Source organism: Drosophila bipectinata, chromosome 4, assembly GCF_030179905.1.
Source record: "Drosophila bipectinata strain 14024-0381.07 chromosome 4, DbipHiC1v2, whole genome shotgun sequence".
In the NCBI taxonomy this organism is placed as follows: Eukaryota; Metazoa; Arthropoda; class Insecta; order Diptera; family Drosophilidae; genus Drosophila; species Drosophila bipectinata.
The window spans coordinates 17,158,811-17,172,158 of record NC_091740.1 but is presented as its reverse complement, the minus strand read 5'-3'; the positions used below and the strand labels follow the sequence as shown (position 1 = coordinate 17,172,158).

Sequence of the window (13,348 nt, the reverse complement as noted above, 5' to 3'; positions counted from 1 at the left end):
AAAAGGTTAAAAACGTGCCTTGTTCTCGAAGATTATAAGATTTGCAACTTGTGCTCGTTAGGTAACCGCAAAGATCAAGTTGGTATCAACATTTTTCCACGCTTGCGAAAAAAAGGAATCTCGTTGTAGCGCCAGTTCATTAATGTTTTAATGCCAAACTATTCCAATGGTTAATCTACACGTACAAATCTAAATGAAGCCAAATCGGAAAATTTTGATTGGACTTTTAAGGTTAGTTAAAATGTCAAGTTTCCCAACTTTATTGTACCCAGTTCTTATTTCTTTCTCCCACCCTTTCACACCTTTCATTTCTCTCAGGAAAAAAATGTTGTTGCAAACTTTTGTGCACGGGGCAAAGCCACTGAAAACAAGAAAGGAAAGCTAACTTCGGGCGGGGCCGAAGTTGATATACCCTTGCAATTAAAACCGGATATTTATCGCAAACATCGGATATAGTTGGCCGATCCTTATGATTACATCATAATAAAACCAATTAATTAAAATAAAAAATCTAAAAAAAAAGTACCAAGCTTCTATCTTCAAAAATACGAAAATTGATTTTTCTACCAAATACCATTTCCGATCGTTCAGTTATATGGCAGCTATAGGATATAGTCGGCCGATCCTAATGAAATTTGGTAGGTTGGATCAACTGACCAAAAATAGAATCTGTACTTAGTTTCAGTCTATCTTCAAAAACCAAAGTTATACCATTTCCGATCAATCAGTTATATGGCAGCTATAGGATATAGTCGGCCGATCCCGGCCGTTCCGACTTATATACTGCGTGCAATGGTAAGAGGGGTGTGGGCAAAGTTTCAAGACGATAGCTTTAAAACTGAGAGACTAGTTCGCGTAGAAACAGACAGACGGACATGGTTATATCAACTAAGGAGGTGATCCTGATCAAGAATATATATACTTTATAGGGTCGGAGATGTCTTCTTCACTGCGTTGCACACTTTTGACTAAAATTATAATACCCTCTGCAAGGGTATAAAAATCAGTAGGGCAGAACAATAAAATGTCAATAAATCCTTCAAAAGTTATCCGATTAGGCTTAATTTTAATTTGTTAAAAATATATCGAAAACTGGTTTGAACTGGCTCTATAACAAAATTTAATTTTTGGGAATGTGTCAAAATTTTGACACGATTTTGATGTTAAAGCCTAGTACTCTGACGACGAAAATCCGCTGTCCCACGTGTTCACAGCGGCCGAACTCCATATAAAACAAGAAAGGAAATCTAACTTTGGGCGGAGCCGAAGTTGATATACCCTTGCAGTTAAAACCGGATATATATCGCAAACATCGGATACAGTTGGCCGATCCTTATGAGAATATCATAATAAAACCAATTAACTAAAATACAAAATCTAAAAAAAGTCCCAAGCTTCTATCTTCAAATATGCGAAAGTTGATATTTCTACCAAATACTATTTACGATCGTTCAGTTATATGGCAGCTATAGGATATAGTCGGCCGATCCTAATGAAATTTGGTAGGTTGGATCAACTGACCACAAATATAACCTGTATTAAATTCCAGCTTTCTATCTTCTAAAACACAAAAGTTGGGTCATTTCCGATCGTTCAGTTATATGGCAGCTATAGGATATAGTCGGCCGATTCCCATGAAATCTGGCATGTCGTAATGGTTTGCCAAAAATAGCTCTCATGTCAAATTTGAACTCTCTTACTCTAAAAACACCAAGGTTATACCATTTCCGATCATTCAGTTACATGGCAGCTATAGGATATAGTCGGCCGATCCCGGCTGTTCCGACTTATATACTGCGTGCAAAGGAAAGAAGGGTGTGTGCAAAGTTTCAAGACGATAGCTTTAAAACTGAGAGACTAGTTCGCGTAGAAACAGATACGCGATATATATACTTTATAGGGTCGGAGATGTCTCCTTCACTGCGTTGCGCACTTTTGGACAAAATTATAATACCCTCTGCAAGGGTATAAAAAAATTGTCGCACCGAAAAATTAAATAAAGGATAAAGTCAAGCTAATTAGTGCGGTCAGGGCGAAGCCCATAATATGGGATTCGACCCACAAGGGGCATTTTAATGCCATAAAACAAGAAAGGAAAGCTAACTTCGGGCGGAGCCGAAGTTGATATACCCTTGCAGTTAAAACCGGATTTATATCGCAAACATCGGATATAGTTGGCCGATCCTTATGAGAATATGATTATATAACCCAATTTATTATAATACAAAATTTAAAACAAGAAAGCAAAGCTAACTTCGGGCGGAGCCGAAGTTTATATACCCTTGCAGTTAAAACCGGATATATATCGCAAACATCAGATATAGTTGGCCGATCCTTATGATTACATCATAATAAAACTAATTAACTAAAATAAAAAATCTAAAAAAAGTCCCAAACTTCTATCTTCAAAAATACGAAAGTTGATATTTCTACCAAATACCATTTCCGATCGTTCAGTTATATGGCAGCTATAAGATATAGTCGGCCGATCCTAATGAAATTTGGTAGGTTGGATCAACTGGCCAAAAATAGAATCTGTATTAAGTTTCAGCTTTTTATCTTCAAAAACACGAAAGTTGGGTCATTTCCGATCGTTCAGTTATATGGCAGCTATAAGATATAGTCGGCCGATCCTTATGAAATTTGGCATGTCGTATTATTTTGCCAAAAATAGCTCTCATGTCAAATTTGAACTCTCTAACTCTAAAAACACCAAAGTTATACCATTTCCGATCAATCAGTTATATGGCAGCTATAAGATATAGTCGGCCGATCCCGGCCGTTCCGACTTATATACTGCGTGCAAAGGAAAGAAGGGTGTGTGCAAAGTTTCAAGACGATAGCTTTAAAACTGAGAGACTAGTTTGCGTAGAAACAGACAGACGGACAGACAGACAGACGGACAGACGGACAGACGGACAGACGGACATGCTCATATCAACTCAGGAGGTGATCCTGATCAAGAATATATATACTTTATAGGGTCGGAGATGTCTCCTTCACTGCGTTGCACACTTTTGGACAAAATTATAATACCCTCTGCAAGGGTATAATGACATTGAAATGATTTGTGATAGATTTTGGTTTTATTTTTTGACCCAGTTTTCTTTTTCTTAATCAGCTCCTTAGCGGCGAAATACATAAAGAAAACACCAAAATCCAATCGGTTTGAATTCATTTTTGCTTATTTGTTTTTTGTTTACAAACAACAGCTGTTCAGTATTACCCTTTTCCTTAATTTTTTTGGTCACACTAGCTCGGTAGCCAAATAAAGAGCGATTTCGCTAATTTTTAGTCGTCAGCGGATTTTAGTCGTCAGAGTACTAGGCTTAAGATGCAAATCGGATAGTTCTACCTATTGTAGTCTCTGAGATCCACGCGTTCCAAATTCTAACACTTTTGTCTGGTTTCGGTGTATAAATGGGTATATCTCCTCTAAAAAGTGACGGATTTGGCTGAAATTTGTTTTCCAAATATAAATAAACCTGAACAAGAAAGGAAAGCTAAAGATCGGCCGGATCCGAAGTTGATATACCCTTGCAGTTAAAATCGGATATAGTTGGCCGATCCTTATGAAAATTTCTTTATGAAAAAAAATTATAGGAAAACAAAATTGAGAACAATCCCTAAGCTTCTATCTAAAAAAAACCAAAGTTCACCAAATACTAAATGCCATTTCCATTCGTTCAGTTATATGGCATCTATAGGGTCCTTATGATCCATAAGATTTTTATGAAATTTGGTACCAAAAATAGAATCCATAGAAAATCCAGTTCTGTAACTCCAAAAACACCAGAGTTATGAAATTTTTGATCCTGATCAAGAATATTTATTCTTTATAGGGCCGGAGATATCTCTTTCACTGCGTTGCATACTTTTGACCAAAATTATAATTTCCTCTGCAAGGGTATAAAAATAGTTTAATAGTTTTTCAGCTATTGAAAAACTCAATTGTTGCTTGTGCACTTCAATATTTTTATCTTGGCACTCTTCTTCGTCATTCAATCGGATTCTTGATTGGATCATCATGGACAGGCTGGAAATTCTGGAATAAACGACCTATGGAGTCGCATCTTATGGAGTCGCAAGAAATTTTTCATGCAGCATGCAATATGAAGAGTGGGCCACTTTTAAGTTTGCTGGACAGTGCTAATAAATTGTGCACTGAGTTGGAGGTTGTCCTCTATGCGCTGGGGAGCTGGGAAGATCTATATTATGCTGAATGTTTGACATTTAAAAAGTTCTGTTGTCGTTCAAACCCTCATAAATTTATGCTGACCGATCCTTGTCCAGAGTGCAGAAATTATTCGACAGCGCTGTCGGTACACAGACAATGAAGCGATCTTTCATTTGCACACTATTAAGAGCCCAAACTTAAAAAAAAAAAGCAAATACTATGTTTATGCGACACATATCATTTCGTGATTTGATTTTACTAGAGATGCCAGCCGTGTGTAAAATGAGGTATTCTATAGTCTGGTATGATTTTCACAAAAAGTTTCACAAAAATAAAAAAACAAGAAACGCGATGGTTAAACCAAAATTCATCATTATCAATCGGCATATATGGTAAAATCCGGAAAATTAAATTCCGAAGTCGCTAAGTGGAGGGCGTTTGCTTTTTATAGAGGGTGTTATAGAGGATATTAGAGGGTATGAAGAGGGTATTGTTTGGTCATTGAGAGTTTTCAATGCCGGGAAATGAAAGACGAATTTAATTAAAGTACGTTATGTTTTATTTATGCTGCAGGCAGATGAAACTGGGGTCAACCATTGTGATCATCCAGTTTATGGTGCTAAGCAGTGACTAATAATATGGACAGAGAGTGCGGCTCGACTAGACATACGCGAAGCTAAAGCTCTTGATAGTGGAGAGGGCGGCCCGACATAGTGATTGCGAAGCTAAAGCTCTCTTAAAATAGGCCCGTTGAAGTCGAGCGGCCGAGAAAGAGTCGGCTTGCGACCAACTATGGCGATATATCCATACTTTAGCTTAATAAATAAACTATAACTAATTTAGCGGCTGGTGCCTGAGCCGACAGGTATTATAAGTTTGTCCAAAACACTCGTTACTCTTATAATTTTGTCCAAAAGTGTGTAACGCAGTGAAGTAGACATCTCCGACCCCATAAAGTATATATATTCTTGATCAGGATCACCTACTGAGTTGATATAAGCATGTCCGTCTATCTTTTTCTACGCAAACTAGTTTCTCAGTTTTAAAGCTATCGACTTGAAACTTTGCAGGGTGTCCTTTTTCCTTTGCACGCAGTATATAAGTCGGAACTATATCATATAGCTGACATATAACTGAAGGATCAGAGTTAACGCAACTTTCGTGTTTTTGAGAATAAAAAGTTGGAATTTCGTACAGATTCTATTTTTGGTCAGTTGATCCGACCTACCAAATTATAACGATCGGCCGACTATATCTTTTAGCTGCCATATAACTGAACGATCGGAAATGGTATTTGGTGAAAATACCAACTTTTGAATTTTTAGAGATAGAAGCTTGAGGCTTTTTTTTAATATTTTGTATTTTAATAAATGGGTTATAATAGGATAGGCTCACCGATTTTTTGCGATATATATCCAGTTTTAATATATAAAACTATTGCGATATATATCCGAAGTTAGCTTTCCTTTCTTGTTTTGTGTTTCTTTTGTGTTAAGATTTTCGATCGTTAGAAGTGGTTTCCTACATGGCCGGGTATCCAAAGTAGTTTGTATTTGGTCTTTAGTTTTTGAAGCAGTGTTATGGTGTTATGTTCGCTATTGTTTGAATTTTTTATTGCGTCGATGGCAGAGAGAGTCGGAGCATATGCAAAACTTTCTGGTTAGTGGTTGGTCGTGGATAATGGATAGTAAGGGGCTTGAAGACGTGCGGGACGACTGCTAGGCATTGCTCCGCCCACCGCAGACCCCAACTCTCCACACTACCGCCTCTCCGGCTCGATGCTCCTGAGCCTCTGCATTAATGCTCCACCAGAAGATTCTTCTGCGTCCCAGAGCATCTGGTTCTCCAGCATAGTCTTCACCAGGTTTCCAGGGTGGAGTGAGCGGCCCGCCGTCGTCTCCAGTCGGTGGCGCTCCCGTGCAAACCGGCGGCACTCGAAGACAACGTGCTTGACGTCCTCGACTATCGATTTCCCGCACCCCTGGCACCAGTCCTCTTCCGCGTGGCCAAATAGGCCAAAGCGTGGCGTTTTCCTCCTGTATTTATTGAAATGAACGCCGATAGGGTGGATAGGGTGCAGGTGCAGTTGTGTTTTCTGCAAACTTGCAAGTGTTTGCATTTTGTGGTTGAGAGCTTGGCGCCTGAGTACTCGGTCCAATCTATCATGGTATCAAACATCAACCCCATAATGGGGTGTTGATGTTTTTTCTGTTTTTTTTTTAGTTTTACGATCAAATTAAAGTCATCTGCATATGCATATGCATATGTATGTGCATATGTGCGTGCGTCGTCAGAGAGCGCGCAATACAATCTACATTATTTACCTGAAATGCGAAAAAACTTATCCATCCCTCTTTTTCTCCTCAACACCAACCCACACTGATTCTGGAAGTGATTAATATTTATACCATAGTTTACTTAATTTATATTACTTTAAAAAACTTTCCGCTTACTTATATTTGTCCAATTAGATTCGCCAGAAAATTTTTTTAAGGTGACCATACTTTTCGATGCATTGATCTCCCAAAAAAAGGAATCGATTTTTTCACTCATTCAAAAAGATTGATTTAATCGATTTTAAGATCGAATTGTTTACAGCTCTGTTCAATAGGCTTTTAGGTTCAATTCTTTTGATCACCTTTTAATAAAACCAAGGACATCTATAGTCTTATTAACCATTGTGGAAACATGGCCGGAAAATGTAAGTTTTAAGTCTAAAAGAAGACCATGATTAACCATTAAACTGAAAAATACGTACCTTGGGCAAGAACGATAAAAAGGCATAATTTTGGATTTTTGATTTTCGAGATAGAAGTGAAGTTTGCATTGGGCGAAAGCAGATTTGTATTGAAGACAAAGCTTAAAATCATCTTCGTTAAGGGGAGGGTAAGGTATTAAATTTTTTTTTTTCCATTTTTTTTTTTATTTTTTAAATGCAAATTGAATGCATAATATCTGAAGAATATTGTGTCAAAATTTCAAGTCAATTAAAGCAAAATTGACGAAGTTATTAGTTATTGACGAAGTTGCTTGCAAACGTTTTACACTGGATTTTGTTTTGTTTAAAACTTTAAAGCGTTATTCCCACAACTCACGTTTTCAAAGTCGGTGCCCCTCATAACTTCAAAACTACTGCACCGATCCTTTTGAAATTTTAAACACTATTTCTGTACATATTTTACGAGGTAACGCTGTCGAGTTTTTTTTTTTTTTTTTTTTCATAGTTTTGATTTTGCAATGACAAATTAACCGATTTTTTCCCAAAAAATTGAGTTTTTCACTTCAAAGTCTTCGAAAAAATTAAAAAATTGCAATTTTCAAAAAACCTTTACAGCGTTACCTGGGGCGAACTATTATCTAACGAATGAATTTTCATTTTTTGATTACAAACGATCCAGCACCGAGTTATGAGGGGCACCGCAATTCAAGTTTTTTTGGCGACACGTCCGGACAACTGCTACCATTGCCATATTTTTAAATATTTTTTTGTAAAAATTTTATTAAACATTCTTCTAATGTCATACTTTAATATACCGTTGGTTGAATACATAAATTTTAACTGTGTCGTCAGGAAAAAAATCACAAAAACATGGCTTTTTTCGCATGATTTGACCTTACCCTCCCCTTAAGAAGAGAATTCGTTAAAGCAGGGAAAATTCGTTAATAAATGGGGTAAACAGGAAAGAGCCAAAATGACTTCATTGACCCCAGATGTGACTCCAGATGTAGCACGGAACAAGCGGGCATGTACATTTTCCCATCTAGTCAACGGAAGTAAATGATTGACTCAATCGAATGCTTTACTGAAGTCTGTGTGAATAACATCAGTTTGAAATCCCTTTCGAAACCATCTATGACAAAGGATGTCAACTAAAATAAATTAGAGGTGGTGGAGCGACGCTTAATAAAGCCATGCTGAGATGGAGAAATGATCGAAGAGCAAAGGCATTGCACTTAAGGAGTGATTTTTCAAATAACTTTGCAATTGCTGACAATTTGTCATTAGACAAATTGAAATGGTATAACTTTGGTGTTTTTAGAGTTATAGAGTCAATCAAATTTTACTCAAGAGATATTATTATTAAAAAAATATGACATGTCAAATTTCATAAGGATCAGCCGACTATATCCTATAGCTGCCATATAACTGAACGATCGGAAATGGTTTTTGGTAGAAATACCAATTCGGTATTTTTAAAGATAGAAGCTCCTTTCTTGTTTCTTGACACTTTTGTTTAAGATATTTTGCCCGAAGCTTTCCTTTCTTGTTTCTTCTTGAATAACTTCTGTATTTATTATCCGATCTGGAGGACTTGCAGGACACATTTAAGGGTCGAATTCCACATAGTGCAAGAGTTTATTTATTTATTTATTTATTATTAACAATGATCTGTTATTCTAGAATCTAGATTATTATAAATAAAAAACAACAGGTAGATAAAACTTTTATCTGCGAGCTTTATTTGCGAGCTCTTATTTTATTTTATCTTTTATTTTATCATAAAAGATATTCCATAATTTTGGATTTAATTACATCTAGGGATAGTTCAGGGGATAATAAATGGGACAATGAGTTATAATTTTTACTGATAACGCGAAATGGATTGTGTTCAGCAAAATTAGACCTAGAAATTGGTAACCAAAGGGGTCGGAAGGATCTAGTTACTCTATTAGGAACAAAGAACATTAATTTTTCAGGAAATACTTGTGAGTCAACCTGCATCAGTAGGTAGACAAGTAGGCGACGGTAAACTGTTTGGTGTTGAAAATTCATCGACTTGTACAGCATGGGATGTAGAGGTATTCAATAATTTAGCAGTCAGCAGGTTGTTGTTTGGAATTTTTCGTCTGGGGGATTTGCTTAACAACTTAAGCCCAAGAAATTGGGTTTCAAGAGCGAGGAATTGCTCATTAAGGGCCGAGAATCGCTTGCGAACATCTAGGAAACCATTTCTCGTCTGTTTCATTAAAGTCCGCATCTCTGACTCGATTTCTCTGCAAGCGATGCAAGACCACGTCAGGCCAATTTTCTTGTTGATAAGGTCACTTATCCGTCCATTGTGTCCTCCTCCAGCATATTTAATATCTGAGCAGTTTTTGCAGAACCAACAAGACAGGTATGAGTCACCCGTGAATCCACCAAATTCACATTTTTTTGCTGTGCAAATAAGACTCATTTAGGCTCTCTGAAGCACTCTGTAGCCGAGAGTGGACGATCAGATCTGATATAAGAGACGACGTTACAAAATGTGCAACGAAGGCTTGGCGTCGTGAAGAACAACAAACTCCACAGTAACTATGATGTAACGGGTTACGTCCAGAGAGAACAGCTCGGAGAGACTTATGTTGGAGAATATAGTTAAAGAGCAACAGAGATAACTTTAAACCAGAGGTCGGCACGGCCCTATCTCGGGGGCATAGGAAATTTCTCTGCCCGAGCTCTGCCACACACACACAGTATAAATGTGTGAAACGTCATGCTCAAAGCCTACTTTCTACTATACGTTACTAACACTAATGCGGTAAAATTATATCAATGTATTGGGGTGCCGACCTCTGCTTTAAACGATTAAATGTATAAATAGAAAATAAATAGTTCAATGAACTTATTAGGTCGAATTTATTTTTAGAAATTAATCGTTATATTTCAACTTGTCGCGAAAGGAGAAAGCTTAAGTTCAAGATCGAAGATAATTGCAAACTTGCAAAGTTTGTTTCAAAATTTTTTCCTCGCCCCTCCCGCCTACACAAAGCGTCAATTTCTGTAGCGCAAGTACAAAAGCTTTTTTGAAAAAATGTTGATGCCAAACTATTTCTATAGTTAATATATATCAAAGTTTTATCCAACCCAGCCGATTTTTACACTAGATATATCCATATATGTATATAAAATTTCCCAAACAAACGGGCTAAAGAGATAGAGATATCTGATTGGGATGTGGACTCGTATCGTATCCGCGGAGGTCAAACTTGTATCAAAGCTTTTCCACACCCACAGTTCGTTAAAGTTGTAATACCAACCTCTTCTTATGAGGTTGCTCAAATCAAAAATCAGCCAAATCGGATAATTTGTAGAGAAGTTTACACTTTTAGTCGGCTTCCCTACCAAATCAGTACTAGTGACGTGGGAAGTCAAGAAGGGGGCTGCAGTTGTTTTTTTGGACAAGCGCAAAAGCGTGCAAAAAAAATTTGTTGCTAAGGATCCATACCGTTAAAGCTTAAACATTTAAATTGTGAGTGCAAAAAATGAGTACCGGGTCGAAATGCTCGAAAAATTTCTTCTTATTTTTATAAACGACATTTGATGCTTTTTTCATTCTAACTACTAGACCGTAAAATCTTTAAAGTCATTAGCTGCGTTAGGACACTAACCATACAGCATATAGACAACCCGATTCATACAACGAAAATGGACGCAAAAATTTCTTGCGACAGGCCCCAGCAGTCCCCAGAGCGAGTTCTTATAAAAATCAATTAAAACAAGAAAGGAAAGCTAACTTCAGGCGGAGCCGAAGTTGATATACCCTTGCAGTTAAAACCGGATATATATCGCAAACATCGGATATAGTTGGCCGATCCTTATGAGAATATGATAATATAACCCAATTTAATATAATAAAAAATCTAAAAAAAAAAGTCCCAAACTTCAAAAATACCAGTTGGTATTGGTATTCCTACCTAAGTTGGTATTCCTACCAAAAACCATTTCCGATCGTTCAGTTATATGACAGCTATAAGATATAGTCGGATATATTTATAACTGACCAAAAATATAATGTAATTAAGGGGTTATATATAGTTGTACCGCGCAAAAAATGGAATTTTATCGATTTATTTTTTGACAAAATAAAAAATATTTATGAAAAATGTTTTACCGACGTTGTTTAGTACATGTTTCTGGGTACTTATTTAAATTTTTTCATAAAAAAAATATTACATAATGTTATAGCCGAATTCCCGGATCGTCCTTTTTTGATGGTGTCTTGCGGTGGACATCATATCCCGAGAACGGTTCATCCGAAATCAAAAATATTTCGTTAGTATATTGTATTGCCTAGTCCGTGAACAAAGGATTTTTAAAAATTTTGTTTAAAAAAAAAATGGCGACGTTTTAAACAAAAAATGTACTTTTTCAAGGTATACGATTTTCGATTTTTATGCTTTAAAAATGGAGTTTTCAAAAAAATTGAAAATCCCTCGTTCAGGGACTAGCTAATATCATAATAAATAAGTGGTCCAAATTTGGTGTTGATCGGATCAATAGTTTTTTAGTAATCGTGTCCACCGCAAAGGTAATTTCAAAAAATCAAGATTCTGAGATAATCGCGTTTAAAGTTTTACGTCTGTTCAAGTTTGATATGCAGGTAGTGCGCTATAAATAGCTACAGCTTCGGTTCTAATGCTCCGATCGAAACCTCCGAAGGTTTCTTTAAATTTTACACATTAAAAATTATAAATAATTGAAGTTGATTTCAAAAATAATTCAAATTGTTGTTCTATTGTTTTATGTTCACTGCCTAGTAGTTTCAATATATCAAATGCAAACGAGAAGAAGGATAAGCTAATTTAGGGCACATATGGCGCAAGTGATCCATTGAAGTTTTTCTTAAATTTAAGTTAGTTTTATTTAGCGACTTACAGCGCTACGCTCGAAAGTATCAAACGCAATTTATCCCCTTCTAGTTTTTTCTGAAATTTTAGTTAGTTTTATTAAGCGACTTACAGCGCGACGCTCGAAGGTTTAAATTCTTTAAGCTACCAACCCAAAATTATTATTATACACTTGTGGGGGTATTCTAATTTTGGTCAAAAGTGTGCAACGCAGAGAAGGAGACATCTCCGACCATAAAGTATATATATTCTTGATCAACTCCTTAGTTAATATAAGCATAAGTTACGGAAACTAGTCTCTCAGATTTAAAGCTTTCGACTTACAATTTTGCACACACCCTTATTTCCTTTGCACGAAGTAAATAAAGTCTATTAAGTTATTTTAATAAGTACCCGGTCTGAACGGCCGGAATCGGTCGACTATATCCTATAGCTGCCATATAACTGATTGATCGGAACTTTATGATTTTTAGAGTTAGAGAGATGGGATTCTATGGATTCTATTTTTTAGCAAAATTATACTCTACGAAATTTTATAAGCATCTGCCGATTATATTGACCCGATCTACCAAATTTCATACGGATCGGCCGACTATATCTTATAGCTGCCATATAACTGAACGATTTAAAATGGTACTTTGTAAAAATACCAACTTAAGTATTTTTGAAGAAAGAAGCTTCGGACTTTTTTTTTATGTTTTTTATTGTTACAAACTGGTTGTAGTATGATATTCTTTTAAGGATCGGCCAATTATATCTGAAGTTTGCGATACATATCCGGTCTTGGTCTACCTTACCTATAGGTACCCTTCAGTACCATACCTCAAGGATTACTCAAAGAAACCTCAAGGTAATGGAATTGCCCCCCAAGGAATCCTCGGGGTATGTTTCATACAAACCATCAAGGAATTTCCATAGAAGAGCTCCTCGCATCGAGGAATTCGAACACCTCAAGGAATACTGCGGGATTCCTGCAGTTATTCGAAGAGCATTTCGAACCAAATACCCCAGGGAATCCCTGGGGTACACTCTGAGGAATCTTTGAGAAAATACTCCAAGGAATCCCTGGGGTATACTCTGAGGAATCTTTGGGGAAATACCCCAAGGAATCCCTGGGGTATACTCTGAGGAATCTTTGGGGAAATACCCCATTTATTATTATTTTTTTTTTTGTTTTTTATTATTATTGTTTTTAATGCACGTCAAAGCGTGCCCCAACACTTCCTCCGGAGAGTTCCCCGGATCCACGTTAGATATACTATCTGTAAATAAAATAAATAGAAATTAGATATTGCTTACATTATTTGTAATTAAAATACATACCGATCAAAACTCCATAAAAATTTGGAAACGCCTTCAATTTCTTCTTCCCACTAACTCCGTCAATATTGTATTGGACGATGAGTTACTCGACGAAAATATATTTCAACGATTTGGTTAGGGGTCCGCGCTTCAATATATTGGTCACAAGCCAATTATTAATACATTTCAATATACCAAATGATTAGATAAGAAAAATTAATTAAACATAATCTTAAATATATATAAATATTTCAACAT

At 36.4% G+C, this 13,348-nt stretch overlaps 1 protein-coding gene across 13 annotated transcripts in view; it reads left to right on the top strand.

Annotated features, from left to right (window-relative positions):
• Positions 1-13,348, top strand: part of CaMKII (Calcium/calmodulin-dependent protein kinase II) — a 99,470-nt gene that overhangs the window by 29,145 nt on the left and 56,977 nt on the right. The window lies entirely within an intron of this gene.